Raw genomic sequence first — 24,487 nt, 5'->3', positions numbered from 1 at the left:
CAGGTGTTGGTTCCTTTGAGGGCTAAAGAGACCCACGGGCTCTATGGTCATGGCAGATGGGGTTCACTGCCATGTCAGATGGCCCTTCTTTGGAGCTGGTGTTTCTGCGTGATGAAACTGGACTCAGATAGAATCTCTTTTCATAAGACTTTCATGCTACTTTACTGGAATTGTAGTTGGTGCTGGGGTTTAAGATATATTTAGGGGATTTGAATCTCTGGACTGACAATATGATAGCCAGGCCCTGAGCCTCAACAGACTTCAGTTCCTACAATCTGATTTATTGGACTCACCTCACTCAGCTAAGATGGAGTTGAAGAAGGACAACCACCACACCATGGAGCCTAGAGTGCCTACAACTGAAAGCAGGAGGATTGCATCCAGTATCCATGTGGAATCTGAGCCTCTTCTTGACATAGAGATGCCACGGACATAACCAATTCAAGGTCCACAGAGAAAAGGTGGCATTGGAGTGGAGTGGGAAAAGTGGACATGGTGGCTGATATGGGTATGGGGAATGGCAGGAAGAGATGAGATGTGGAGGCGCCTTTGGGACTTAGAGTTGCCCTGGATGGTGCTGCAGGGGCAATCACCGGACATTGTAAATCCTCCCAGGGCCCACTGGATGGAATGTGGGAGAGTATGGGCCATGATGTGGACCATTGACCATGAGGTGCAGAGATGCCCAGAGATGTACTTACCAAATGCAATGGATGTATCATGATGATGGGAGTGAGTGTTGCTGTGGGGGGGGTGGGGGGGTTGAATGGGACCTCATATTGCTTTTTAATGTAATATTTTTACAAAATCAATTAAAAAATAAATTAAATTAAATTTTAAAAAGTTGAGCATAAGAGCTTGGATTCTATCCCTGATGTTCGGAGAAATGCCTCAGTTGCTATCATTGAAACTGAGTAGGCCTATGCATCAAGTGAAATGGAGTCATGGAGCTTTGGTATGGATATGTTCCCAACAATGCAATAATTATTTATAACTATTAACTTTTTTAGGCGCTGGTACATTCTCTCAGTTTAGAGTATTCAAAGGCATGACAGAGGTGAGGGTAAAATTGATGAATGAAGTTGGGTTTTGGAGTGACTGGAAAATTAATAAACACAAGAGGACTTACAAATTTTCTAAATAAATTGATACACTTAAAATTATCACTCTGTGCTAGGTGCTGAGCAAGTTACTATGTGATACGTAACGATCAAAACATTGGCCCTGTCCCTCAATGAATTTACAATCTAGAGTGAAACTCAAATAAGAGAGAAAGAGATAGGTGCCATAAAATACATTCAAAGTATTCAGATGGCAGGAAGATTACTTCAGGCTGGAAAGAATGAAGGGGGGCTTCATGAAGAAAGTGGCATTTGAGCAAGATCTTAAAGAGTAGACAGGAGCTGCAGTGTTGTGCTCTGGGGAAGAGAGATGGATTTGTAAACACTGGAGCAAGTTTCTGCTCTCCCAAAGTCACGTTGTATGGAGACCCTGGGGAGAGGCCACCGTCACCATGCCTGACCAGGAGGCAAAACTTTCAACTGAGGACTTGGAGGATAACAAAGAAGGGGAATATATCAAATGGAAAGTCATAGGACAAGATAGCAATGAGGTTCACTTCAAGGTGAAAATGACAACACATCTCAAGAAACTCAAAGACTCATACTGTCAAAGATAGTGAGTTCCAATGAATTCATTCAAGTTTCTCTTTGAAGGTCAGAGGTGCTGATAATCACACTCCAAAACAACTGGGAATGGAGGAAGATATGACTGAAGTTTATCAGGAAAGACCAGGGGGCCATTCAACAGTTTAGATATTCTTTAATTTTTACAATTTCCCTTAATCCTTTTTTATTTTTAAAAATAGTTCTTTTGTAACGTGGTATTCAAAACGGAATTGAAAACTGGCTTCCCATCTCTTGAAAATATCTGGTATTTTGAATTCCAGTGCTCAATATTCATTATTGTTTGTTTTAATTGTGCTGATGCTGGTGATCAAGACTCAACCTCCTTCACGTTGCTCTCTCCTTTAAAAAAAAAAAAGTACCTGTGTACACAGAGAGGTAACTGTGCATTGTCAGGCTTGTGGTGATAAATAAGATTGGCCTAGGAGAGTTTTCATAATGATTTTCCAATTGGTCTTGAGGTGCTAGCATGTAATTGCTTCACTCCTGGACTATGAATTTTGGTGGGACATGGAAGTTTTTCAGAGAACCAAACTGTGGAAATATGACCTTTCCTTAACTTGAAGCTACTTTTAAAATCTAAGGATCTGGACCAAAAGAAGAGGAATATCTGGTTGAAATTGAGATGACAGATATGTAAGAATAATGACTAACTCCAAAAATGGCTTCATTGAACATTCAAAGCACGTTAAGAAAAAAAAAATCTTGTCAGAAGATCGCAGAAATGTCCTAATTTTCATTAATAGTTAATAAAGTTATTCATGCAGAAGGGTATACAATAGAACACTGCTCTTTTTTAATTTTATTTGAATTTTTGGCCTCAGACATGTGTTTTAAATGGGCAGTGTCCCAGCTTCACGAAAATAAACAAAATATTTTAAAAAATAGATCTCACATATTCAGTTATGGAAGAAAGTGCATTTCAGAATGAGGAAATAGCATAAACAAAGGCAGAGAGGTGGGGAAGAATAGACTTTTCACTGGGAAAGCAATTAAGTCTAGCTGGATTGTCAGGTCCATAGAGAAATATGAAATAAGATTGGAGAAGTTGGCTGGGGCCAGATTTTAGAGGCTCACAAACACCAGGCTAAACAGTTTGGATTTCATTGATTAAATACTGGGGAACCACTGAGGGGTTGGGTGATCATAATTGAATTTGGGACGATCAATGTCACAACAGCGTGTGCTCTGCACAAGAGTCTATTGCACTAGCCTATCAGCAAGATAATGAGGTCCAGAACAAAATTTGACCAGATCTGCCAATGGGTTGGATGTCAAATAAAGGAAAGAAAAAAATCCAAGATGATTCAGGATTCGACTCAGAATCTCAGAATTGGAAGATAGCTTTGAGGTCATCTAGTCTTGGTCGCTCCACTCTACAGATGAGAAACCTGAGGCTGAAAGAGGTTGAGTGACTTGTCCAGAAAGCAAGTAGAGAAGTCAGGACTCAAACGAAGGTCTCCTGATTCCCACCTGAGGGGACAGTAGAAAAATTAATACAAATAGAGGGAGAGGTTTAGAGAGAAATATGAGGAGTAGATTTTGGATTATTTGAATTTTAGATGCCTCCATAACATCCAAGCAGAGACAGTCATGGCAATTAGCTATGCAAATCCAGAACCTCTTCCTATTTATTTGCTCATTCTCATCAGGATTAAAGATACTTACATCACTCCAGTCTTAAAAATACAAAATAAAAAGAAGCCCTCGCTACCACCCGCACTGATTGATTAATGCTTTGATTCATGCAACACATTTTTATTAAGTGGTTAATGATATATTCTGTACTGTTTTAAACACTAAAGATAAAGAGATAATAAGTATATCATAGTTCTGATCTCATGGAAGTTAAAGTCTAACTGGGAAGACAAATTTTGAAAAAGAAATTTACAAGTTGCTTGAGAGTTAAAAAGACTTTGAAAGCTAGAGAAATGGGTCTTGTCAGTTAAGGAAATCTGTGCAACCCAAACTGTTTCTCTTTTTGCTTTTGCTGCTTAAAAATAGCTCAGTACACTTACCTGTCAGCAACTACTCTGCCTAATTATGGTAAAACACATCTGTTCTGTTTAAACCCTAATTCTCTTATTTTGCACTGTGAATAAATCTGTAAATTGCACCAGGGCCTCCTGAAAGTATAGATCATAAATAAAATACATCCTCAATTTGAAGCTATAGACACATCAGTCTTGACCTGCCCAGGGATCAAAAGAAATGAGCTCTTAAGAAATAAATCAATACAAGTGGTCAAGATTGACTTTAGGAAACACAATTTCTCATTAAATGAAGAGTAGGGAGACATTTTTACTTTCACAGAAATTTAGTAATTATCCACACACTGTTTATGGGGAGAAGAAGAAAACAGAAAGCAATAGATAATCCCAAATTGTTTCCGTTTAGTTTTGATATCAAAAATGCATTATTTTTTGAACCGCTGTTGTGTGCTCCACCCAGGCTGGGTTCTGTGGGCAATAAAAAAGAAATGCATTGGGACCAGCCTCAGGATTTCACTCTCTAGTTTACAAGGCAGCAAATGGTGAACAAATTTAACAGCAAACTGGTCACATTCAACAAGTATTACCAGCCAAGTATCATTAGTTGCAAAATGGTGTCAATAAGGCAAAAAGTCTAGAGGTTATCAGAGAAGGAGAGGGGGTGATCAATAAAGATGAAGATAGAAATCTATGCATTCACGGTCAGAAGGAGCCTTTACTTGACCATCTTTGTACTTGTCCCACAGCCCCTATAGGGAAAAAAATCATGCCTTCCCCTGGACAACCAAATAACTTACAAATATTTTTATTTAGTATTTTAATTTTTTTCAGCATTACTAAAAATTTAAAATAGTGTAGAAGCCTGTGTAAATAAAAAGTAAACTCTTTCCTTCCCACTTCCAATCCTACAACTCAGAGCTCCTCACTAATAAGTTTTTTAAATGTTCACACTGCATAAACATTATGTGGATCATACTACTCTGCAACTGACTTTTGTCCTTGTATTGCATGTAATGAATATTGTACCATGTCAATATGCATATCTCTATTTCATTCCTTTTACCAGGAAGCCATATTATGGTTGTTCAGCACAATGATTCCTTTCATTAGTCCCCAGTTTTAGAGGAAACATATACTTCATCATACATGTTAGGAGACTTTCTAAGGAGAAAGGGCACACTATTAATTCCACAGGGGCAGCAGGGGTTAGTTTGAATTTTCCAGGAAAAACCAGAGAGTATAATCCCATTACCTACTGATGGATATGTAGATGCTTTCACTTTTTCTGCCACTCTCCTACCTCACTTAGCTACTTTTGTCTTAGTGCTATGGCAATTTATATGCATGTTTTATATCCTGAACCAGATTGCCAGTTCCTTGAAGAGAAAAACAATTTCCCACCGCCTTTGTGTCCTCTAATATTTCGCACAATGCCTTAGATATATAGATACTCAAGAAAGATCTGTTGGATGAAAGATGACCCTTATTTGCCTCCAAAGAAATCCTTAGTCTTCTACCCACAGAGACCCTCTGGCTGAGAGCTCCCCACACAAAGCTAGTAGCAAATAAAGAGCATGCGACTTTGGACCTATGGCAAATAAAAATTTTCTCATAGGCTTTAAAAGATCATCTTCAAACAAGCTACAGAACTCAGTCAACCATACAATAGTATCCATCACAGCGGCAAAGTCATTTCCAATTTGCACAAAGATTCAAGAAGTTGATTGTTTTACATTCTAAATACTCCTATCTAAAAACGTCTGACTTTCATGCTAATGTGCTGGAGGTGCAGTTAATGTTGGGGTTTAAGATATATTTAGGGGATTTGAATCTCTGGACTGACAATGTGATAGCCAGATCCTGAGCCTCAACAGACTCTAGCACCTACAATCTGATTTATTGGACTTACCACACTCAGCTAAGATGGAGGTGAAGAAGGACAACCACCACACCATGGAGCCTAGAGTGATTACAACTGAAAATGGGAGGATTGCATCCAGCATCCAGGTGGAATCTGAGCCTCCTCTTGACATAAAGGTGCAATGGACACAACCAATCCAGTGTCCACATAGAAGAGGTGGCATTGGATTGGGAAAAGTGGACATAATGGACAAAGGGTATGGGGAAAGGCAGGAAGAGATGAGAGGTGGAGGCGTCTTCAGGACATGGAGCTGCCCTGGATGGTGCTTCAGAGGTAATCACCGGACATTGTAAATCCTCACAGGGCCTACATGATGGAATAGAGGAGAGTATGGGCCATGATGTGAACCAATGTATATGAGGTGCAGAGGTGCCCAAAGATGTACTTACCAAATCCAATGGATGTGTCATGATGATGGGAACGAGTGTTGTTGGGGGGGGGGGGGGAGGGGGGGTGGGGGGGTGGGGTTGAATGGGACCTCACATATATATTTTTAATGTAATATTATTACAAAGTCAATAAAAAATTAAAAAATTAAAAAAAAATAATAAATAAAAAAAATAAAAAAATAAAAAAAATAAAAACGTCTGAATAAATGCTTGGGCAACAATTTATTTGGGAATTTGGGTTAAAAGGTGAGTTCTACAGAAAATGTGCTATGTCTTCAGGTATTTGTAAACATACCCAGGAATTATACTCAATAGTAACACAATTTAGATACTTCCTATTCTATTATATCCCAGGAAATAACCTCTATGTGTTTTTTCCCTTTTTTTTCCCTTTGAATGATGAATACAAATTCCTATAACACCAAAGTGTAGCAAACCAGATGAAACCATCACATTAAGCTGCAAATGTGATGCTTACCTAAGGTCGTAGTTTTCTTGGTAGAACATCAAAACGGCTTTTCTTTGTACAACTCTGTAGCAATAAGCCTGACTTTTAATCTGTTTAGTGCATGCTGCTTGTTAAGGTAGATGCTTCTTCCCCATGCTGGAGGTTTTCTTCTACAGGAGGGAGTTCAATTAGTATAACACCCCTGGGATCTTTCCACCTCTTTACAAAACCTACCACAGATTCATTGGAGTGGCTTCTCTTTACGGAATCTTGGTAGAATAAAGTATGTGTGGTAAGCCCAGAGCCTTCCTCTTCAGATCAACGAAGTAGCATATTATTTGGCTATAGAATGGAAAGAAGCTCTGATACATGCTACAACGTGGATGAACCCTGAAATCATTATGAACAGTGAAAGAAGCCAGACAGAAAAGGTCACGTATTGTATGATTCCATTTATGTAAATATCCAGAATAGGTAAATCCATAGATACAGAAAGCAGGTTGGTGACTGGACTGGAGAAGGAGGAAATGCTTCATTGGTACATGGTTTCATTTTGGGGTGATGAAAATATTTTTGGGAATAAAAAAAAAATGTAAAAAAAAAGAAAATATTTTTGGAACAAGACACAGGTGGTGGTTGCACAACACTGTGATTATACTAAATGCCACTGAATTATTCCCTTTAAAATGATTGATTTTATGATATGTGAATTTCGTCTCAATAAAAAAAATATTTGAGTGAGCAGTTACATTGTGCTTAGTCCAGTGTTAGTGCCAAGGTGGAATCCTTGTACTCAGAAAGCTCAAAATTTAGTTGAGGAGGCAACACTAAAAAACATGAAACAACTGTGAACAATCCAATGGTGTGATGGTGGGCACGATTCACCTACTCCTAGCACTTCTTCCTAAATCCTTCTAGTGTGCCTTCCTGAACTGCAGAGATTGAAAAGCGAAATAAAAATAAAAAATCATTTATTTGCCATTAGCATTATGGATACAAATTAAATTCTGACAATTTGATGCACTCGCATGAGATTTGGAAGGCAGAATAGATGTAGAGACTCTCTTCCTACTATTGCAAGCACAGTTGTGGAGCTGGAAGTTTTTCTTGCAAACTGCATTCCAGCATCCAGGCTCTAGCCTCAGGGATGACTATAAGCATCTGCTAGAGTGGCAGTGGCAAAATTCAACATTCTCATGCTCAGTCACCAGTTTTATGGATGTTAAGTGGCAGGAGTAAAAGCTTCATGATCAAACTTTCAGTTCCCTAGATCACAGCTACAGTGGTGCTTTCCAGAACTCAGTACTTTCAGTGGCATTTTCCTTTCTCCCTATCTTCTTGACTGTGGCAGAAGGTAATGGCTCCCTCTTAGGTTAATTCTGTAGTGTTTCGGGGGTCATTCTGAGAAGTTTGGACTTGAACATGGGCTTTAAGCCCTTCTAAAGTTTCTCTAAGCACTGAAATCGGAGTATAAATATCTGCCTTAGTTGGCCAGGGCTCCTATGACAAATACTATACAGTGGATTGGCTTAAACAAGAATTTATTAGCTCATAATTTGGAGGATCAAAATCAAGGTGTCAGGAAAACAAAGCTTTCTCCCAGAGTCAGTACTGTTCTGGTGATGGCAGTCTTCTGTCTCATGGAGATCTTGCTCTCTTCCCTCTGACTTGTACTTCTTCTGGCTTCTTCTGACTGTGCATGAATTTCTTCTTTATAAGGCCTACTGCCATACGGATTAAGACCCACCCTGATTTAGTCTGTCCATATCTTTAATAATAATGACATCTTCAAAGGACTTAATTACAAATGAGTTCACACCCACAGGAATGAAGATTAAGACTTGAACATGTCACGTATGGGGAAAATGATTCAGTCCTTAACAATCCCATTATGATTAATATATCCAGAATGGTTTCACTTTCCTTGACAGATCCATAACTAATACAGATCTTTGGGGAATTCATATTCTAAGTGCTAAGAGGTCCAGAAGGAGGAGAACAATTAGATCTGAAGGAGTCACAAAGGTTTCATGGAGGATATGGGACTTGAGCTAGGTCAGGAGAGGACATAGTTTGTTGAACTGAATTCAGAGAAGAGGGAGTTTGGAGGCTGAGGAGAATGTTAAAGGAGGAAAGATAAGTCATTCTGCAGAGTTCATCTAGCCGTCCCATGACTGAACTTTTTTTCCCTTTTATTATCTTTTTTTTCAAAAAATACATAAATTACACAAAAAATGTTACATTAAAATGGACTTTCTTAAGAGACTCTTGGTATCTCCTTATGAACTTCTGCTCCTTGTCATAATACCTACAGCTGGGCTCAGGTTCTCTCATCATGACCACCAACACTGTCCTTACCTGCCCTCTGGTTTCCCTCCTTGCCAATATCCTGCTTCATATAGCTCAAACAATATAATCAAATACAAGAAATTGGGTTCCTAACAGAGTGTGCTCACTGGCCTGGGTCATGAAGATAAAAACAGAAATTAATGACATTGAAAATAAAGGAACAGATGTCTTTGAAATAAACAATAAATAGACAAACCACTGGTAAATTAATTAAGAGAAATAGTGAAAAGGCACATTTTTTTTAAAAAAGAGAGAGAATGAAGAAGATTACAGTAGAGATTTTTTAAAATAATAAACAATAAAAATAATGTCTAGATAATTTCTAAAAAATACATCTAACCACTTTGTGCTAGGAGCTATTCTAACCATCTAATGGTATTAATGATTCTAGGAGCTAAGTACTGTTAATATTTCTGTTTTATTAAAAGAAAAACTGAGACATAGGGTTGTTAAGTAACTTGCCTTGGGTGACAACTAGCCAATAGCAGAGCCAGAATTTGAACACAGGCAGTCTGACCCCAAAGCTTTCATTCTTAATTATAGAATACCATGCAGGATTTTATGTCACTAAAATAAAATTGCAGCACTGCTTATAATGAAGACAAGTGAGAAACAACCTAACTATTCCTTGGTAGAAGAATGGAGAGAAACTGTGGTTTTTCATACAATGAGATGCAATATAACCCATTAAAATATAAAAAAATAGATCAACATTATCAATTTGAAGACATTTCAAAACATAATATTGAATGAAAAATTTAAGTTTTGAAAGAGTAAAAACAGCATAAGTCTATTTATATGCAAATTTTAAAAACACACAAAGCAGTCATTTATCCAGGGATTGGTTGACTATCCCCCAATGACCAAATCTGACCCCCAGAATGTCTTTGTAAGGCCTGGGAGTCAAGAAAGATTTTTACAGTTTTGAAAGGTTGTTTTTTAAAAACATCCAGAATATGCAACAGAGACCTGAAAAGCCTAAAATATTTACTATTTGGCCCTTTACAGAAAAAGTTAGCAGACCTACACTTTTAATGGAATATAAAAGTGTGCATGTATAGGAAGCATACATTAGAATGATCCACACCAATTTCTACAGTGGTTACCTCTGGAGAGGGAGAGGTGAGGGAAATATATCTATATCATTCAGTTTACAAAGAGATAGGAAACAGTTATGGGAAAATATTAACGTCTGGTTTATCTTGGGAGTCCATAAGCATTTATAATTGAAATGCTTCATAATTAAATATAACATTTTAAGAATGTAGTGAAAAAATGCATTCGAAAATATTGATGCCATCCCGCAAAACTTTTGAATAGAACATATGAAATTTAAAAGTGACAGAGGCTTAAGTGCTAGAGACATGTGGGTATCTAGGGAAGGGAGATGGAGACGGAAAGGGGCTTTGGGACTTCTGGATACCTTACTGTGTACAAAAGGCAGGAGCAGGGACTGTAGGAACTTCTTGAGAAGGCTGCCATTTTGTAGCTTCCCTGTGTTTGCTAATTTTGTCACTTCTTGTCTCCTCTTTAGTGATTAGCTATATAATTTTTAAAGTACTTTTCAAACTGCATTTTTTGAGTCTCAGACCCCTATGAGAAACTGAATAAAGAAGAAGGCGAAGGCGAAGAAGAAAGAGAAGAGGAAGAAGAGGAAGGACAAAGGAGAAGAAGAGGAGGAAAAAGAAGGATGAATGCATATACCCCTTTGCAGGATAAGATTTACATAATGAGGAAAGAGAAAAGAATGTTCTACCTGGGCCCCAGGGGTGAAAGCATTTCACAGGCTGTGGATTCCTCTCCTAGCAAGTAAACAACCAAAAACTGAACTGCCAGCACTTCCAAGCCAAGATTCCCCTTTTGTGGACTGTAAGAGGAGAATAAAAGAGAAGGGGCCAAATTTTCTTCTTTCCAGGCCAAACACTGCTGGGTGGCCTAGAGATATTCACCTCTACAAAGGGTGTCTCAGCAGCCCCCACTAAAACCCTGGACTCCAGTGTTGAGTTGGGGACTGCAGCATCACATCAACACCTCTCAGCAACTTTCTTACAATCACAGGGTTAGAGAGAAAAGTAAAATCCAGTGGAGCTAGAGGAACACTTCCCAGAAGGTCCACTTTTTTTTTTTTTTACTTTTTACTTTGCAATACTTTCAAATTTACGGGACAGTTACCAAAAATAATACAAACCCCATACAGAGAACTCCAAAATGCCCCTCTTGCCCGAGATATCGAGATCCCTCACTTTTAACATTTTGCCACATTTGCTATCACATTCTATAACTATCAATCCATCCATCTTTTTATTCATCTATCAATCCATTTTCTGAACACTTGAGTGTAGATTATGTATATCATGCTCTTGAAAACTGCCATAACCTGCTGAATGGACTGGGTGAGAGTGTAAATTACAATGTAAACTGTAATCCATGCAGTCTAGCAGTGCTCCAAAATGTACTCATCAAATGCAATGAACATGCCACACTGAGGAAAGAGGTTGATGTGGGAGGAGTGGGGGGGGGGGAAGTGGGGGAGATGGGAACCTCTTATATTTTTTAATGTAACATTTTGTGTGATCTATGTATCTTTTTTAAAAAGACAATAAAAATATATTTTAAAAAGGAACAAGGATATTCACTTACGTGACCACTTTAAGTACAGTGCAGTTATCAAGATCAAGAAATTTAGCATTGATGTAAAGCCTGTAGTCTATACTCCAACTTTTTCATATGTCCCAAATAATGTCCCATTGAACCTTTTCTTCACATGTGCTAAATCTCATTCAGAATCATGTAATGCATTTAATTGTTACTGTCTCCTTAATTATTCTTTCTTTATTCTTTTCTTAATTGTGAGAACATATATACAGCATAAACTTTCCCATCTTAACTTCTTCCAACAAGATTAATCACATTCACCATGTTGTGTTACCCTCACCTTCTCCCATTACTAAAACTTTCCCTTCTCCCCAGAGATTCTCGCCCAGTAAGCATTAGCTCCCCATTTCCCTTGCCCCCTGCATGTACTCTAATTTCTGTCTCTATGAGCTTGAATATTTTCTGATATTTTCTTTGTAGTTACCATAGGGCTTAAATTTAACATCCTAAATCTATGACAAACTCGTTTGCTTTGATATCAACTTAATTTCAATAGTATATACAAACTATGCTCTTATATGTCTCCATTCCCTCACCTTTCTGTAATTCTTGTCACAAATTACACATTTATACATTATGAGTTCAAAACCTCTGATTTCTTTTTTACATTTTAGATCTTGTAAGAAGTAAAAAAGTGGAGTTACTACCCAAAAAATACAATGGCACAGTAGGCCCTCGCTTTATGCAAACTCAACCCATACAAATTCAGGTACATGGGAAGGCAGCTCACTCCAAATTGACAGGCAACTGGAGGCTCACCAAAAGTTCCAAAAATTCTTAGGCTGGTGCCTCCTGAAAAACAGACAACAACAAATGTTATCATGACTGTTGTGAGACAGTTTGCTATAGATTACCTTTACCTAACCTACAGAAATTAATGGTTTTTACAACATTCAAAAAGACAAGAGTCTTTTGCCTTCCACTCCAACGTTAATAAGCATCTAGGAAGGGAAAAAAGCAAAAGATTTACAGTTAAATTCTTTCTGGCGGCCATTACTAATGACCTGAAGAATGTTAAGCAGCACTTTTTTTCCCCATGGGTCACTTATAATTCAGTGTGTTGTAGAGTGTAAAAATGTAAAGACAGCTGTTCAGAGACAGAGTTGAAAAAGAAGCATAGTCAAAGGCTCATAAAACAAAACAAACCAAAAAATCTCATACTACCAACCTTTTGAGAGGACCACCAGCCCAGTATACATTGGAAAAGACAGCTCTTGCTAATTTAAATATGCAGGTCTTCTCAATTATGTATTAACTGTCATCGACTTTGTCCTGCACTGGTATACTCTGTATATAAGAATAATCGGTCAGCGGACTTAGCCCAGTGGTTAGGGCGTCCGTCTACCACATGGGAGGTCCGCCGTTCAAACCCCGGGCCTCCGTGACCAGTGTGGAGCTGGCCCATGTGCAGTGCTGATGTGCACAAGGAGTGCCATGCCACACAGGGGTGTCCCCCGCGTAGGGGAGCCCCACGCGCAAGGAGTGCACCCCGTAAGGAGAGCCACCCAGCGCGAAAGAAAGTGCAGCCTGCCCAGGAATGATGACGCACACACGGAGAGCTGACACAACAAGATGACGCAGCAAAAAGAAACACAGATTCCCATGCCTCTGACAACAGAAGTGGACAGAGAAGATGCAGCAAATAGACACAGAGAACAGACAACTGGGGTGGGGAGGGGAAGGGAAGAGAAATAAATAAATAAATAAATAGATAGATAGATAGATAGATAGATAGATAGATAGATAGATCTTAAAAAAAAAAAAAAGAATTGTAGCCGTTCATTGAATACCTACTACGTACCAGGCACTTCAGCGGTGTTTTCTCTTTTAATCCCCACAAAAAAACATACATGTTATAGTCTGATTTTACAAAAATGTAGGCTCAGTAAGGCTAAAGATGCCCAAAGTTCTACATCTAGAAAACATAGTAACTGAGTTTAGGGATTATTTGGTCCCAATGCCCATAATCTTTACATTCTGTCCTTCCAGCTCTCTTCCCAACTGATATAATGCTACACAAAAATGCTCCTTCTAGGGTGGCATACAAGCTTCTACAGTGCCAGTTCCTGGGCCCTCATTTTTTCCTCTCTACCCCGCAGTACTCGAACTAGCAGCAAACTACCTTCTTGAGCTGCTCAGTCATTGATGAATGAATGAATGGTTACAAAGAATCGCATCTCCTTTTTTCAGCTCCTATTATCACTTCTTACCTCAAAGGATCTAGTATGGGTTAAAGAAAGGAAATGAGAGGGTCCATGTGCTAAAATAAATATCTACAGATTTAAAAGAACATTCTTTTGTTTAGGTTGAGCTAATATTTGTTTGATTTTTCTTCCTTTTTATTGTTGTAAAATATACATTACTTAAAAGATACCATTTAAACCTTTCTAAGTACATAATTCAGTGGCATTAATTTCATTTTCAAGGTTGTACTGCCATCACCATTTCCCCACTTCCCATTACCAAAAGTTTTCATCACTCCACATAAACTCTGTATCCACTAAACAATAACTCACCTATCCCCCTCCCCCAGCCCCTGGAAACCTCTAATCTACTTTCTTTCTTGATTAATTTGCTTATTCTAGATATTTCATATATCTATAAGTGGAACTTATATAAGTGGAACCATGCAATATTCGCTCTTTCACATCTGGTTTATTTTGCTTAGCATGAATGTTTTCACATTTCATACAGGTTGTAGCATGCATCAGAAAGTTAATTCTGGGAAGCAGATGTGACTCAACTGATAAAGCATCCATCTACCATATGGGGGGGTCCAGGGTTCGATCCCCAGGGCCTCCTGACCCATGTGGTAAGCTGGCCCACGCGCAGTGCTGCCGCATGCAAGGAGTGCTGTGCCATGCCGGGGCACCCCCGCGTAGGGGTGTCCCATGGACAAGGAGAGCTGCCCCGCATGAAAAAAGCACAGCCTGTCCAGGAGTGGCGCTGCACACCTGGAGAGCTGACACAGCAAGATGACGCAACAAAAAAGAGACACGGTTTCCCAGTTCCGCTGGATAATGCAAGCAGGGGCAGAACACACAGTGAATGGATATGGAGGACAGACAATGGGGGGGGAATAAATTTAAAAAATTTTTAAAAGTCAATCCTTGTGATTGCTGCAGAACACCCCATTGTATGAATATAGCACATTTTGTTTAACCATTCATCTGTTGATGGACACTTACATTCTTTCCACCTTTTTGCGATTGTGAATAATGCCGCTGTCAACATTGGTGCGCAATTATCTATTTGAGTCCCTGTTTTCAATTATTTGTGATATATCCCTAGGAGTGGAATTGCTGGATTATATGGTAATTCTATGCTTAACATTTGAAAAAACATGGATGTTAGTTTTGTTTTTTTGCTGTGGACTCTTTGGCAGTTTGGTGAAGTCCATGGAACCTTCACAGAATTACGTTTTTAAATGAATAAAATAAAATACATAGGATTACAAGGGAAACCAATTGTATTAAAACAAAGTTAACAAAAATAGTTTTAAAACTCAAATTTGTGATACAGTAATATGTGTACTTCTTTTGTAACATTCAGTAATAATAATTAAAGATCTAGCAGCAGGTCCAGTAACTACCCTGATAGCAAAATAAAGAAGAACTAAATGATATTTGAGATATTGTCACACCTATAATGTGATATGAAAATAACTGCAGTTTCCATCGGTGACAAAGTCAGAGGTACTGATAATACCTATATTTTTCAAGACACTCTGAATTCTATCTATGGACCTCTTAGAAATAGGTGGGTGCCAGGTTAAGAATCTCTAGTTTAAAGAAAAAATTTTTTTAAAGTTTCAGTTAAAGACCTGGGAATCTCAAATTAAACAAATTTGTTAAGCAACAATAGTTTTCCTTTGCTTTTGTCTTTTGTGCCATACTTGTATTCTGGACACAACACCACTGCCCGCCCCCCCATTTTCTTACCCCTAAACAATTCAGCATTACAGCTCCTAGAATTTTTATGATTTTTTAAAACCTCTGAATGCTATTAAAATACACAGTCTGAGATTCACTGTTGCCTTCAATTAACTTCACCACCTTTCAGCTTACATCCTGGGAGCATGTGAAATGGAACTAGCAGTCAGTTGTTTTCATTTCCTACCAAATTTTTATTATTACTATTTAAATATTCCAATCCTGCCTGGCCCTGATTCTTCAACTCAGCCTCCAATTTACTGAAGGGGCCATTTAGAAAGCAGGTCAGGTCTGTATCCATCACAAAATGCCTCTAAACACAGTGACATTATTGGGTCCCAGAAACCAATTTGGGTTAGGGGATAATAAGGCCTAGACTTAAATGCTACTTCCACCAGTTACTTGTACAAGCTGCACAACCATATGCAAGGCAATTATCTTTCTGAGTCTCAATTTTCTCATCTGTAAAGTAAACATGATAATAGTACCTATCTCACCGAACTGTTGTGAGGAGTTATGGAGAATATATGTAAAGCACATGGTACACAATAGCCGATATTATTATTAGCCCTGTCCGGGCCTCAGTCTTTTCATGGCAGCGAGTTTTGAAGCTAAGTTGGATGTGGAGTGCCCCCGCCCCCACCGGCATACAAAAGAAATCGCTTTCCTCAGTGTCTAGTGAGGAAGGGAAGTGTTTTTAGTAAAGCAAGGGCAAGATTTTAAAGCCATGTAGGGGAAGACAGCGGGTGGATGCATGGGGTTTTGAGGGAAAGGGGCATGTGGAATTCTTGACTGCTGTAAGCCACTGGTTCCTAATCATCCAGGGAGATGAAAAATACAGAATTTCAGGTCCTCACCCTAGAGATGATGATTCCTTAGGTTTTAGACTGAGGGACCATTCCTCAAAGTAGGGGCTAGAAACTAAAGCTGTGGTTCTCAATTGTAGTTGATAACTCCCTAACTGAGGTGGCTTTTGGAAATGGGAAGAGGGCATTGTGGTTTTCGGAATAGGGGACTGTAGCAGTTTGGTATGGTTATGAATTCCAAAAATAGATATTGGATTATGTTTGCGATCTGGTCTATACCTGGGCATGATTAAGTTATGATTAGGGCTTTGATTGGGCCACGTCATTATGGTGTTGAGTCCCCACCCCTTGGTGGGTGGGGACTCACAGATAAAAGGCATGGCAAAGCACAGGGTTGAGGGTTCTTAATGTTGGAATTTTGATGTTGGAGTTTGATGCTGAATTCTTAAGCTTGAGCCCTGGGAAGTAAGCACACAAAGGAAAAAGAAGCAAGCCCTGGGAAGAGAAGAACCTTGAACCCAGAGAAAAGCAAACCCCAGGAATGTAGGAACCCAGGAAGCCTGAACCCTCACAGACGTTGGCAGCCATCTTGATCCAACACGTGAAAATAGACTTTGGTAAGGGAAGTAACTTACGCTTTATGGCCTGGTATCTGTAAGCTCCTACCCCAAATAAATACCCATTATAAAATTCAACCAGTTTCCAGTATTTTGCATCAGCACCCTTTTGGCTGGAAGAGGGCATTGCGATTTTCATTCAGGACAACTCCAAATCCAGAAAATGCCTCAATATCACACCTCTTTTTCCCTCTCCCTGCCTTCAGCAACTTCTGTGGCCACCGTCTCCATATAAGAGTGGACTTACTGGTATTCTCCTATAGAATTATTTTGACTCTAGAAATGGAAGAAAATTTGTTTTCTTTTAGAAAAGTTTCTTTCAGCATCAAAATTCTTTATTATTGGATTATTTAAATTTTTTGTTTTTTAATGGAAAATAGGGTGGAAACTCTATCAACTTCCTTTCATGCATGAGCTATAAGATTGGGAAGAATTTTCCACAGACTAGCTTCAGGCTCTGTAGGTTTCAAACATTGCTTCTCCTCCATTACTCAGGTTCTGCCAATGATGGGCACCATGGGACACATTCACATCAGAATAAGGTCTCTGGGCCTGCATTTTCATGTCACAGTGCAAGGTGAAGTGGAATAGTGAGTGGTAGCGTATTCCCACAAGCCATTCTCACATTTCTCTAAATCGCAGCTACATGTATCTCCAGGTCACTCTCCATAATGCCTGCAACGACTCTGCAAGAAGGAAAGTTTGATGGTAAGGAAGTCTGTATAGAAAAAGATGATTGTCTTAATCGTTTGTGATTAAAATATCCTATTTACATGAATTTTGCAAAACACAAAAACACATGGACACATTGCTAAGGCCCCTCACAGGGCATTAGGAAGAGCTGTGTGAGAGACTCTGAAGCTTAAGTCTTTTTTTTTTTTTTAATTATTTATTTATTTTTTAAAAATTACATTAAAAAAATATGAGGTCCCATTCAACCCCCCCGCCCCCACCCCCCACTCCCCCCACAGCAACACACTCTCCCATCATCGTGACACATCCATTGCACCTGGTAAGTACATCTCTGAGCATCACTGCACCCCTAGTCAATGGTCCACATCATAGCCCACACTCTCCCATGTTCCATCCAGTGGGCCCTGGGGGGATCTACAATGTCCCGTAATTGTCCATGAAGCACCACCCAGGACATCTCCTCGTCCCAAAAACGCCTCCACATCTCATCTCTTCCTCCCATTCCCCAAACCCAGAAGCCACCATGGCTACCCTTCCCACACCCATTCCACATTTTCTCTGTGGACATTGGATTGGTTGTGTCCATTGCACATCTATGTCAAGTGGGGGCTTAGATTCCACATGGATACTGGATGCACTCCTCCTGCTTTCAGTTGTAGACACTCTAGGCTCCATGGTGTGGTGGTTGACCTTCTTCAACTCGATGTTAGCTGAGTGGGGTAAGTCCAATAAATCAAAGTGTAGGAGCTGAAGTCTGTTGAGGCTCTGGGCCTGGATGTCATATTATCAGTCCAGAGATTCAAAACCCCTAAATATATCTAAAACCCCAGCACCAACTACAATTCCATTAAAGTAACATGCAAGTCTTGTGAAAAGAGATCCCCTCTGAGTCCAATTCCATCACTCAGAAACACCAGTTCCAAAGAAGGGCCATCTGCCATGGGAGTGAACCCCATCTGCCATGACCATAGGACCCGTGGGTCTCTTTATCCCTCAAAAGAACCAATACCTGGGGTTGTATCTACTTTATCTGTCTCTCAGACTCTGCTCAGTTGTGCATAAGGGCATTCCTTCTGACAACCTCCAGACTCTTTTTTAGAGACTCATAGCCTTATATTCTCATTTCTCCTTTCCATTTCCCCCTTACATTAGGTCAAACAGCATTTTGAAGTCATGTTATTATATGTAGACAGGGATATTCTGCTGATCCGTGTTGAACCTTTAATTCAAGGTCCTTTTCTAGTTGCCTCTTCAGCTGATATGTGGTAGTGATCCCTCAGTGCCAGGGAGGCTCATCCCCGGGTGTCATGTCCCACGCTGGGGGGAATGCACTGCATCTACATGCTGAGTTTGGCTGTGAGAGTGGCCACATTTGAGTAACATGAAGGCTGTCAGGAGGAAACTCCCAGGCACAGTGCTACTCTAGGCCTTATTCTTACTGCAGGTGTATAGGCTCAAAAGCATAGCCATAAGTATCAGGAGCCCACTGTTGGGCCCTCCTTCCTTCCTGGTTCTTGCCGTTGCACCTGGGGGACTGCCGCTGCTCCCCCAGGGTCCACGACTGTGGTCCCCCGGCCAGGGGCCCAGTACCCCCCCCCAGCTATTGTTTTTAATTGTTTCCACTATGAGTATATCTAGACATTACTATATACCCTGGGCATATGCCCTATATAAGACTCCCTGTCAACCATATATATCCTGTCAATAACATCCTATATCAGTATTCCTCCGCTGCCATTGTTGAACCACTCTGTGATCCAAAACTTCCTGTAAAGTCAATCCCAACATAATGTCAGCTTCACAAGAGTCTATTTGCTTCCTGGTATATCCTCTACTGTTTATGATATAACTTTGAGCAAGTCACTTCATTCCATTATTCTAGCTGCTCACTTGTGAAGTGGATTTAATACTACTAGGTCATTCATCCATTGATTCAATGAATGAAATAAATGTGTGGTAGGCATTGTGCTAGGTACTAAGGACACAACTACAAATTACATTATAACACCCCTGTTCTCAGGAATTTAAAAGTCCAGTGGGGAACACAAGCAAATAAAATATTTCAGTGCCTATGGCAACTGCTATGCTTGGGGAAATACAGGACAATCTGGAGATGAATCAAGTGATGCCCAGCCTTCCAACTTGAATAAATTGATGGATGCTTGTGCCATTCCCTGAGATCTGGAAGACTGGAGGGGGTACTGGTTTTCAGAAGAAGGTGAAGATTGGGGTATTTTGAGCTTGAATGAATGCAGGCAATTCAGCAAAGCATAGTGGCTAAGGTCTTAGACTCTGGAGATTGACTGCCAGTGAGATTGGCTGTATGAACATAGATAAATTACTTAACTACTCTGTACCTCAATATTCTCAGTTGTATAACAGGGATGATAATAATACCAATCTCAAAGAGCTGGTTGGAGGATTAGATGAAATTAATGTATAACATATTTAGGAAAAAATGCTCAATAAGCATTTCTATATTATTATTAAATAGTGATGATTTCCAATTGGCAATGGGATATATGGTCTTAATCTCAGGAGAGAATCCAAGTAGGAGATAGTTTTAGGATTTATCAGCTAATATGTGGTGGATGAAGGCATAAGAATGGATGTGTTTGCTCAAATAGAGTGTGATGTCTAAAAAGCAGGCATAAGGCAGAAGAATATTGAGGAGCTTCGAAGTTTTAGGAACAGACAGACAGAGATAAGCTTCCAAAGGAGAATGAGAAGGAATGGCCGGGGAGGGAAGAGAGTAATCTGAAAATCAAACCCAGAGTGACTGACAGTGAGGAAGGGAGAAAATATTCACTAGAAAACTCTTTCAAGAAGTTTGGGGCTTTATGGGTGAGGGTACAAGAAGGGAAGAGGCCGCAGAAGGACATAGAGCTGAGGAACCAATTTTGTTTTTGTTTTGTTTGGGAAATAGGAGAGACACAGGTAGTAAATGCTGATGGGAGGACCTCAGTAGAGAAGAAGAGTTTGGAGCTGTAAGTGAAAGTGTGTAGCAATGTCTACCAGTACTACAGCTGAGTCCTGAAAAACTGCATAGCCTAAAGCACGAAATCCATGAAAAAATCAAATAGAAGCATATATATTTCTTTTAAGGAGGTATCAGGGATTGAACCCAGGACCTCGTAGATGGGAAGCAGGTGCTTCACCACTGAGTTATATCCACTACCCCCTATATATATATTCTTTAATTTATTGAAGAATATCACTTGCACATAAAAATACATAAACAACAAGTGTATAGTAATAGTCATGAAGTTACAAAGCAAACATGCACAACATCATACAGGGGTCCCACACATCAGCCCACCACCAACACCTTGCCTTGTTATGAGACATTTGTTACAAATTATGAAAGAATATCACCAAAATCTTACTATTAACTATAGTCCTTATTTTACATTTGGTGTATTTTCCCCCAGCTGACCCCTATCTGTTAAATATATTTTTATGACTAAAGTTGTAAACTTGCTAAACAATCATGCACATGTGCAGAATTCCCAAATGACACACTTTCATCAACACATTTGTTACAGATTATGAGATAATATCATCAGACTATTACCAGGTCCATAGTGTATATCTGGCATACTTTTTCCATATTCCCCCATTATCAACACAGTACACCTTTGGCATAGATGCATGACTATTACATTACTGTTAACCACAATCCATAAGTCACTCCAGTTGTATTTTTCCCCTGCTTCTCCACATTCTCCGCAAATAGGTGACTCATATTTTCTCATCCATTCTGCCAGTCTGTGTCTCTTGATTTGGGAGTTTAATCCATTAAGAGTCAATGTTATTAATTTAAAGGCAATTCTTCTTTCACCCATTTTGACCTTTGTGTTTTATCTGTCATATTTTATTTTCACCACTCTTCTGAGACTTTTAGTTACTTTTACTGGTAAAATCTTCATTTCTAGATTCGCTTCCAAACCTCTTTATCTTGTATTTTCTTTTCAAACTTTAGCATACCCTTCAGTATTTCCTGCAAAGCTGTCTCTTTGTTACAAACTCTCAATTTCTGTTTATGTGTGAGTACCCTAAACTCGCCCTCATTTTTTGAAAAACAATCTTGCTGAATATAATATTCTTGGCTGGAAGTTTTTCTCTTGCAGTATCTTAAATTTACCATACCACTGTTGTCTTACCTCCATGGTTTCTGATGAAAAATTGGCACTTAATCTTATTGGGTTTTGCTTATATGTTATGCATTGCTTTTATCTTGCTGCTCTCAGAATTCTCTTTTTGTCTTTGGCATTTGACATTCTGATTAGTATGTGTCTCAGAGTTGGTCTATTTGGATTTATTCAGATGGGAGTACATTGTTCTTGGACATGGATATCTATGTCCATTATTTCTTCAAATATTCCTTCTGTCCCTTTTCCCTTCTCTTCTCCTTCTGGGACACCCATGACACATATGTATGCACATCTCTTGCTGCCATTTAGTTCCCTGAGACGTAGTTCAATTTTTTCCATTCTTATCCTCATCTGTTCTTTTGTATGCTCACTTTTGGAGGTCATTTCTCCAACCTCACCAATCCTTTATTCTGCCTTCTTAAATCTGCTATTATATAATTCCAGTGTATTTTTTATTTCATTTATTGTGCCTTTAATTCCAGTAAGATCTATTTTTCTATGTATGCTTTCAAATTCGTCTTTGTCCTTGTCCAATGTCTTCTTAATATCTTTAATCTTTTTAGACATCTCATTGAATTTATTTAGGAGATTTGTTTGGACATCTATGATTAGGTGTCCCAACTCCTTTATGTCATCTGGAGGCTTATCTTGTTCCTTTAATTGGGCCATATCTTCCTGTTTCTTGGTGTGGATTGCACTTTTTTGTTGGTGTCTTGGCATCCAGCTTACTACATGTATTTATTCTGGGTACAGTTTCTTTCTTTATTTTAGGGCTTTCCTGCCCTTTCTCCCTTTCTTGTTGTATAATAGGAGCCAAGGATGTAGTTGGCACTGTAATCTGTGGCACCTCAATCTGCCATCATTGCCAAAGGGACCAATGAAGCTTCTCCCAACTTTCTCATTTGCCAGGGGTAGGGACAGAGCCACAGCTGTGTTTGATAATCCAAGTCACACAGGCCTAGACTATAGTTGCCCAGAGACTGCTGAAGCTTCACACCCCTTTCTCCCTTGCCTGAGGCAAGGAATGTCGCTGCAGGTGTGGGCAATAATCTATGCCATGTGGGTCCAAAATGACTGCAGTTGCCCTGGTAGACTTCTGACTATTCAATCTGTGCCAGCCTACTGTACCTGCAGCAACCTGCAGAGGCTGGTGCAGGTCCCGTTAGCTTTCTCCATGCCAGAGGTGGGGTTGAAGCCTAAGCTAGGGCTGCAGGCCAATATGGGTGGAAAGAAGCCAATCCCTACCATCACTGTGATATTCAGTCAACCCCACTTACCCTCATGCCTGCGGCAGAGTCAAAAGGGTAACTACCGACCTCTTTCTGACTTGGACACGTTCAAACTTCAGCCTTTCTTAAGATTATACTTTAGCCTGCCAAATTTCATAATCAGGAGCTGAAGCTGGTGCCCAATCATCTCTTCCTTCCCCGTTGTTGGGGAGTGGAGCTTCCAGCTTCAACCTCCCGAGATGGCTTGCACAGCCAGTGGAGGATGGGAACTGGCCTCCAAGGCATGGAGTGCTCTAAATACAAATCTTCTCTGCAGATGGGCAGTCTCCTCCTTCCATTCCTTCAAGGATGTTGTAGGATGCTCTTCTGGTCATCTGGAGCCCCTAAACAAGTACGTTAGATAGCTATAGGTGATTACTAACTGCCCTGTAGCATGAGCTCCCTCCAGGAGCTCCTTACTCTGCAGACACCTTACTTGTTGCTCCCCACCCCACCCCATATATATATATATATATTTTATTTAGATGTAAAAATATCTATTTTTTATCTTTTTCAGATAAATAGATTGCACAAAATGTTGCTGTAAAAAAATATAAGAGGTTCCCATATACCCCATTCCCCACACCCCCCACTCCACCCACAGCAACAACTTCTTTCATCAGTGTGGTATATTCATTGCATTTGATGGATATATTTTGGAGCACTGCTACACAGCATGGGTTATAGTTTACATTGCAGTTTACATTCTCTCCCAGTCCATTCAGTGGGTTATGGCAGGATATATAATTTCCTGCATCTGTACCAGCAATATCATTGAGGACAACTCCAAGACCTAAAAATATCCCCATATCACACCTCTTTTCCCTCTCCCTGCCTTCAGCAACTCCTGTGGCCACTGTCTCCACATCTATGATAAAATTTCTTCTATTGCTTGAGTCACAATAATTCTATAGTAGAATACCAGTAAGTCCACTCTAATCCATATTTTATTCTTCCATCCTGAGGACACTGGGATGGTAATGCCCACTCCACCTCTAAATTGAGAGGGAGTTTAGATCCCACATAGCTTATGGATGGCATTCTCCTGCTCACAGCTGTAGACTCTCTAGGTTCCTTGGTGTGGTGGTTGACAATCCTCACCACCTTGTTAGCTGACCCTGGTAAGTCCAATGAACTGAAGAATAGGTATTGCAACTCTTCTGAAGCTCAGGGTCTCACTGGCACATGGACAGTCCAGAGACTGAAGTCGCCTGGGCATACATCAACCCCAGCACCAATCACAGGTTCAGTACGAGGGACAGGGGGGTGGGGCAAAATGGTGGCTGAGTGAGCTTACCTGATGGTCTCTCTTGCAAAGAAGCAGTTGGGCAGTGTTGGAGGTTCTTCGGGACCAGGCTGTTTCAGGATTTTTGCAGGGCAAGAGGAGTCTAGACATCGATTTGGTGGGAAGGTAATGGAGAGGATTCGTCTATAAGATATAATTGAGACTCTATTGCACAGAGGTGGGGGCTGCGGGCAGGACGCTACCTCCTGGGGTCGGTGGAGCCATGGAGCCGGCACTGCGGTGGCGATTTCGGGAGGCTCTGCAGTACTGGGGAATTCGTGGGCCCTGAGTGGG

This window comes from Dasypus novemcinctus, chromosome X, assembly GCF_030445035.2.
Source record: "Dasypus novemcinctus isolate mDasNov1 chromosome X, mDasNov1.1.hap2, whole genome shotgun sequence".
In the NCBI taxonomy this organism is placed as follows: domain Eukaryota; kingdom Metazoa; phylum Chordata; class Mammalia; order Cingulata; family Dasypodidae; genus Dasypus; species Dasypus novemcinctus.
Note: the sequence above shows the minus strand (reverse complement) of the source record.